The sequence below is a fragment of the Parus major genome, chromosome 2 (genome assembly GCF_001522545.3).
Source record: "Parus major isolate Abel chromosome 2, Parus_major1.1, whole genome shotgun sequence".
NCBI lineage: Eukaryota > Metazoa > Chordata > Aves > Passeriformes > Paridae > Parus > Parus major.
Genome location: NC_031769.1, coordinates 109,005,682 through 109,013,470, shown reverse-complemented (window position 1 = coordinate 109,013,470; position 7,789 = coordinate 109,005,682).

The window sequence follows — 7,789 nt, the reverse complement described above, 5'->3', positions numbered from 1 at the left end:
AAGCGGCTTTTTAGCAGTTTTCCATGGCTGTAGAGCTTTGCACCTGTGAGTCATTAGACACAGTCCTGCCACCCTCACTCATAATCACGAGTTTCTTAAAGAATTTCCCTGGAACCTGGAAGTTTCCTTCAAAAAAAAAAAAAAAAAAAAAAAAAAAAAATTAAAGAAGATAGGAGTAGGCTGTCCAGGGCATGCGAAGGAGAAGTGTTACACATCTTTAGTTTCAGCAAGTGGAAGATGATGTACTCAATTCAGGAATGAAAGAAAGAAAAACAGGAATGCATTTGCAAGACTGGGAAAAAAAAGCATCCTGTGTGAGGGAATAAATAAGATTTTTCATAAAATTATAAATGCATCTGGGTTCAACTAATACAGCAGTAAATACCTGTGCTGCTTTCTGCCGTAGCAAATGCTACGCTGTGTGATACCAACTGAACACAGCTTTACACATTGCACAGTGTATTACTTTCCTTCAGGATGTGAGGGTTAAAACGTTTTCCAGATTCTAATGCAAATAAAGTTGCACATGTCTCTGAAATGGAATCTCTTATGGCTGGCAGTGCTCCCACACGTACAGACAGGCCTGTGGTCACTCTGCTCAGGTAATGCCTCATCACACACTGCATACTTCCAGGAACAGGGCATCCACAGCTTCACATTGGAGACACTTGAACTTAGACAACTTCATGAGCCCACAATGTTTCATGCACTTATTGTTACCTGCCTGGGGGAGTAAGTTGTCTCTGTGTTGCCTGTGTGCCATGTGAAAACCTGTGTTTACATGATTACCATTTCTTTTAGACTCATAATCAGTTAAATAAGATGGAAGACACTAGTGTTATCCTGCATCTTTTTTATCTTGTGACAGAGACAATTTCATCTGCAAGCACAGACTATGACTAGGAGTCAAGAGGAGGCAGCTCCACTCCTACCTTTTGTGCTCTTGGGAAACTCATGCCTACACCAAGAAACTGTAGGAGCAGCTCCAGCACTGTTACGTGGCCACCCTCACTCAGGAGTGTTGTGCTCTCTAAAAACCAGCTGTTTTCCACAGAAAGCCATGAAGTGGGACCACCTGATGTCCCAGGCCACCTCAGACAAGTTAGACAGCACTGCAAGAGTATGCAAACAGAGAGGCCTCCACCTCTCTGACGTGATTTTCTATCAATATATTGCCAGTTTTTTCACAGCTCCTTGGTTTTGCCTCTGTACATGGACTTGCATCTTCAGAAACCTTGTCTGTGCAAGATCTGCCAAACCTAGCAACTGTGAGGATGTCTGCACAGCTTTTTGCAGGGTGACATGCTCTGAGCTGAATGAAGATAATATTGTAGGTGCCACGCCTGTAGAAATAACAGGAACCTCAAGAAATGCCATGAGTCAATCCCAGTGCTTAGAAACCAGAGATAAACAAAAAGGGAAATGACTGCTACTGAAATAGATGTTCATGTAATGATTGTTTAAGGGAAGGCTTTGAATTTTCTTCTTTGCAAACTTAAAACTGGTACAGAGTTTAAGTGGTGGTCCTCACCCTGCCATTTCTGCCTGCATCTGCATCCCATGTCCATCTGTCTGACTTCCCAGTTTCACAGAAAGCCATGTCTGGGGATGAGAGAAGAAGACCTCACTTGAATGCCAGCTGCACTTCCCCAGCAAAATGGAGACAAAGTTCCCCATGCCAATGCTCAGCTCCTCAGTGCAGTGCCCTTCTCCTCTGTGGAAGACAGGATGGTAAGGACAGGGGCTGCAAACTTCTTTCCTATCATCAACAATTGGCTTAATTTCCTGGTTTAATGCTACTGTTGGAAAGGGAAATCAAAGCTGGGTATTAAAGAAGTGTCAGCAAGCAAATGTGTTTAATGGTGCCCTAAGTCTGTGAATGCAGTGGGTGAGAGCAGAACCTGTTTATAAACTGCAGTGACTGTGCTGCCTGGAGATGACTTCATGCCTGAAGAACTCCTGTAACCTTTTTCAATTGATGCTTTTCTTCTGCTCTCACATAAATGTCACATAAGGACATACACTGCATTACATGAATGTCAGAGATAACTGCCCAGATATTGTGCTTCTTTTCATTTCCCTTTTCCCTCAAAAGTGAGGCTTTCCTTTTTTTCTGCACATAAACAAAAATGGGATTTGATGACAAAAATCTAATCATCAATCAAGTCTTTCTTTACCAGTAAGATTTTCAGAAGAGATGATAAGCAGACATACAAGTGCAGCTTTTTGCTGTGATGATCACAGAGGAGTATAATGAAGATTAATCATCACTTTATCAAACTAAATCCATTTTTAAAAGCACCTCAGTTAAATAACAGCTTAGATTCTGTAGAAGTGTCTGAGCCAAAGACATGCTGTTGGGATGTGCTGGCATCTTCTCTTCCCTGAAAGGCTCTGCATTTTCCTTGCTCACCCATGCCCATGCCTGTCTGCCTCTGCTGCATCACATTACAGCAGCTCCAGACTCTGTGCTCTTCCAGCCTCTTTATTCCACACCCTGGACATCCTTCTGCCACGTTCCCACATCCCAGCAGAGACTTGCTGCAGCCAGGGTACCCAGAATCTAGGCCCTCTAAAGAGTCTCACAAACCTAAATATATATTGGTGCTATCAGCTAAAAATCTACCCTAGTTTAAGAAGAGGGATTGGTTCTGAAGCTCTGAATTTCAAGGCCATAAAATCTTTCTTACCTGTAAGACTGAACACCATTCACATGTAGGTTGGTGGAGTTCAGATACCTTTCTTCTTGAGGCCTCTGTTTGCCCACCACTAAAGGAGCAGAAAGACTCTTGCCCTTTGCTGGTAGCTCTCCCCAAGCATCTTCTGTGACCCTGCCAGGGCAGGGGTCCAGAGGGATGTCTTAGTGGTTCTTCCTGTGCTCTTCCCACCAAAACCCATGGGATACCTTCCTGAAATAAGTATCTTTCTATTAATGGTGGGATATTTCAGTCTGCTTGCTCCTGAGCAAAGCAGGCTTTGCTCTGAAATAATTTCTCCAGCAGCAGCTCAGCCTTGAAGTATTTGGAGATTTGCCTCACTGAGAACTGACTAAAAAAAAATAATCAGATTTTGGCCCTAATGTTTTTTTTACGTCTAATAGGCCATTTAATTAATTCATATTTCTCCCTCTGTCTCTGATCATATACTACAATAGAACACTTGAAAATGAAAAAAGCATAAGGTGCTCTGAGGGATTTCTAGGCCTCCAGACATGGCCATTTTCAAGATAATATTAGGAGACAATAGAAAGCATAATCATTAACTACCTGGTAGTGATGTCAGACCTTCTGTTCTCTTGGGTTAATGTATGATTCAATCAGCACAAATGGAGGTCTTCAATATGCCCTTTTACTGGGATTAAATTCTGGATACATTTTGACATCCATACAGACTTCAAACAAATCCAGTGATCTATATGCATAATATGGCAATTCTGATTAACTGAAATTGAAAAAGATACTGATAATTATATGTGTTGAAAATGGCTAATGCTGATGACCTGGTAGTTATTTATTATTAGTTGTTTTATTAGTTTTATTGCTGTTAATCAGTGAAATTGGGCAATGCTAATAACAAAACTCCTCCTGGCTTAAATCTTACCTATGCCTTATCTTAAGATACACAGAGAAAGTAAAAATGAAATGTATAGTGTTTTACATTGCAAATGTAGCACAGCTGGCTGGCATTTTTGCCATGATATATGTGCAGATACAGCACAAACCAGCCAAAATCAGCACAAAGCCCAGGGTTGCATGCATTGCAGACAAACAATGAACCATCCCTTTATGCTGTGACTCCAAGGCCTCTGAAAATTACTGTGTTTTATCCTACAATTCCCTTTCTTTAGCCCATCCTTTCTTAAAAAACGCTCTATTAAATGGGCACTGATTTCTGTTCGCAGTGCTCCAGAAAGCAACAGAAAAGCTGCACCCTGTGCAAATTTGCTTTGTTTTACTGCTGTTTTGATCTATATCAAAATATGGCTCATGCCTGAGCACCAAAATATGGCACTGATCTGCTGGACCCCCACCACCCCAGTGGTTGAGAAAGCCACTCACTCCAGTCTGTCTTTGCTGCTTTGGCTAATTGTGGTGTAGATGGTTGTCAACAGGACTTAAAGAAAAAACATCAATGCATTTTCCTAGGTTAGTGATGTACAGGCAGATAACAACTTGTGGTCACTTTTGAGGAGGATCAGAGGTGAAACAGTGACCTGGGGTCTAAAGATAATGCACCCTATTACCAGCCCACATCTGACTGCTGCCCTGCAAGCAAGGGGAAAGCAGATGTCTTATTAGCTGCCATCCTTAAGTGGCTTTTGTCATTGTGTCAGCTTTGAAATAACACTCACTGGGCAGGGACACACACACACACCCCAATGGCCAAATGAAGTGCCAGGCAGTTTAAATGCAGCAAGGAAAGACACCACTGTTTAGAAAAAGTAAAGTGTGAAATGCATAGAAATATTTTTTCAGTTTTGTGGTCAGTGAGGGGGTACAACTTGCACCCAGTTACCACAAATTACTGTGATACTTAATGGTGCATTGTGCTTCCACTAAGGGTGGTCTAAAGCAAGCAAGCTGTGGAAAAAATAGGGGCAATGCTCTGCCCCTGCGAATTTTCAAGTTGTATGATTAGTGTAAAGCCTACCTGACAAGTAACCTATCCTCTCTCCCAAAACCTAATTTAACCGATACTTTAGAAATGTGGATGTCCCTACAAATGTCTCACTTGGCTGCTTAAAAAATATTCTTCATATCACTGAAACTCACTTTTTTAGACCAAGGGAATAATTTACTGGGGCTGAGATACCTTTCTTTTCTGTCAATAAGAAAGAAGGCAGGTGAAGCAGAAGCTGGCACTGAGCTGGTCTCAGGCTCTCCTGGTGCCATGTGGATTCCAAAGCTGAAGAGACACACACCCAGCCCAGGACAGAGCAGCCAGGGCACAACAGGGGCTGATGGTTCCATCACAGAGTGGACAAGCTGGAGGATGAGAACAACCACAGCATGAGCTGTGCCCTCAGCACTGGGGTCCAGGGCCACAGGGTCTGGCCATGGTGGGCAGAGCCAGATCCATTTGGCAGCACCAGACAGAGCAAGTGGAGAGTCTGGCTTGTGGGGTAGAAATGGAAATTCATCTGACAGCAAAGGGACAGTCTCTGTGTTTCTGGATTAATCATGGAACTCATGTTGTTGAGTTCATCAGCTGTGAATGACAGAGGTGGAGTAAGTCTTGGTTTTATTAGTCACAAGGTGACAATGAGCCACTGAGATGTGTTGGCTGTGAAGATAAAAAGGGTGTCCACAAAAACTATTAAGCAGAGCACTTTCTACAGAGGGCAAGGCTTATTAATGCTATCACAGAAATCTCTGGAGAGATCTCATCCCTGCTTTCTTATACCAGTCACTCTCAGCCAGGAAAGACATGGCCAGCCTGGAGCAGAGTCAAAGGTGATGGCTGGGGGCAGTCACTCTCTTGTGAGGGAATATGCTCAAGAGTAATTAGCTCAGCAGAAGACTGCAGAGCTTATATTATTGCTCTTCATAAGTAATTCAGAAGAGTTAGTAGCAGGAAGGGAAATGGGCCATTTATGTTAAGCTAAAGAGCAGTTTTGGCAAAGAACTTTAAGCTAAAGAACTAGTGGTGTGAGAAGCTGTGGGGATCCCAGTGTGCCAGCAAGGGAGCTGAAGGAAGTGAGAAATACCATTAACCTTCCTGGCTGTCCTTGGCTGTGGGCTGAGTAAACCAGCCCAGCAGCAGGGGACCTGGTGGGCTTTAAAAGGGGACTTAAGAGGTTAATGACAAGTTCATTGGAAAAGAGAACTCGGTTCTGGGTAGCTAGGAGCTTTGGGCTGGGGTAATTAGTGGATAATACAAGCTGATGTTTGCTTTTCTAATAACATATGACTATTGTGAAATACTGAGAAGTTTGGCGTATTGCAAGGGGTGAAACTCAGTTTGGTCTGTACCAGAAAATGAGGTTATAAAGTTGAAGCAGGAGCTGCCAGTAAACACAGACTCTTCGTGTTTGAATCTGGGTCTTCTGCCCCTGTGCCTAGTAAATGAATTTTTGAAAGGGTGGGGGACATGCAAAAGGAAAAATGAGTACAGATGTTGAGATCAAGGAAAAAAAGTTCCTCATTCGCACTTTCAAAGTGGCCAAAGTGCACTTTAGCTATATTTTTAGTTATATTTTAGCTATATATTTAGCTATATTTAGCCTCAGGCATATAGAGGCTTGAGTTCTTTCATCTTCCTTTTCAGAAACTACCTGGACAGATTCCTTACCAGAAGAGGAAAAGATCTGTTGCAGAGTAGCACAGAGGACAACATACACTCCACACATCTGTGTGCTCTCTACAGATATGTTCACTTCCAACCTCCAGGAGAGCCATTCCTCTTCCCTGGTGGAATTAGCACCAAAGCTGAGGTGTGTTTGTGGTGGGGAGTTTTGTACCTCTCCAAGCTGTGGGGATCTGAAACTGTGAAATTCCTAAAAGGTGAGCCCAGGTTTCCTGTCCCTTTTTGACTGATATTCTAATACCTTTGAATGTCTTCTTAGCTGCTTTTGGAGGTGTCCAAGGCAATACCTGTACTTAGGGAAGTGCCCTCCAGGCATGTGCCACAGAACAAGCATCAAATATACTGTTTTTTTCAAGCTCTCCACCATTACACACAGAAAATACCCTTCAGGATGATAAAAATTGCTTATCCAAAACCCACACAGCTCCTTTGAGCTGCCCAAAGCCTCTGTGGAAGAAGGAAAGCTGTTCTCTCTACCAACAGCACAGCCTCCATGTTGCAGTGCAGAGCTGGTTTTCTAAAGTTTGGTTTTTTCTACCGAGGAGGTGCTGCAAGACACACATAGACATCTTTTCTCTGGTTTAATGGAGAGGTTCTTCTTGCCTTTGACTGGTCTGCAAAAGTGCATGTCCACTGACTGGATCTGCTGTTGCCTGCTGCGGCTGCATTATGGTTAATGACTCTGTGTGAAGTAGAGATCCCAAGTATCAAAAGCTATCTCAAGGAAAAAAACCACCAAAATCAGACACATCCTGGTAATGACCCCCCACCCCCCTTGTCACACTTTCATTTGTTGTAAAACAGAAAATTGAAAGTCAAAGAGCAAGACTGAGTGTAAAACTTTGTGGCATTAAATCAGGTAAGGCAGTAACCATCCTGGCATCTCTGGCTGCCTTCTGAAAGCAAATACTTGCTTAACACTGCTAGCCTGAATGTAAGATGTCAGTATTGAAGATTAGCTCGGTATGTTGGCACAGAAAATGTTCTGACATAGAAGACAGGGTGGGAGAATGACAGCAGGTGATCAAGGACAATCCACCCTAGGGAACGAGCATTAAAGGCTGATGGAGAAGCATGGACTTGGTAGGGGCGGGGGAGGAAGGAGTTTGAAGAAGCACTGATTGAGGTCAAGAAGATTTTCCTTTCAAAAGGATAGAGACAGAGGAACATTAAACAGGTAATGAGAAAGTAAATGGAGGAAAGCTACTGCCACAGTACAGCTGCATGATAATCAGGAGAGGCTATACATGTATTCCCTAGCTATTCACACTGATCAGCCCAGGGACTTGGATCATGATGATATCTGAGCATACAACAATATAAGGAGATTTCCCAGGTGATTGTAGGCATGATCCAAAATGAACTACCTGCAGCTCTGTGGCTGTGGACACCAAATAAAATACCCAGGAGTTCAAAGGCATACCCTGGACCCTGTCTGCCTTGTGAAAATCGAGGTCTATAGAGCTCTCCTTTTTATGGACAA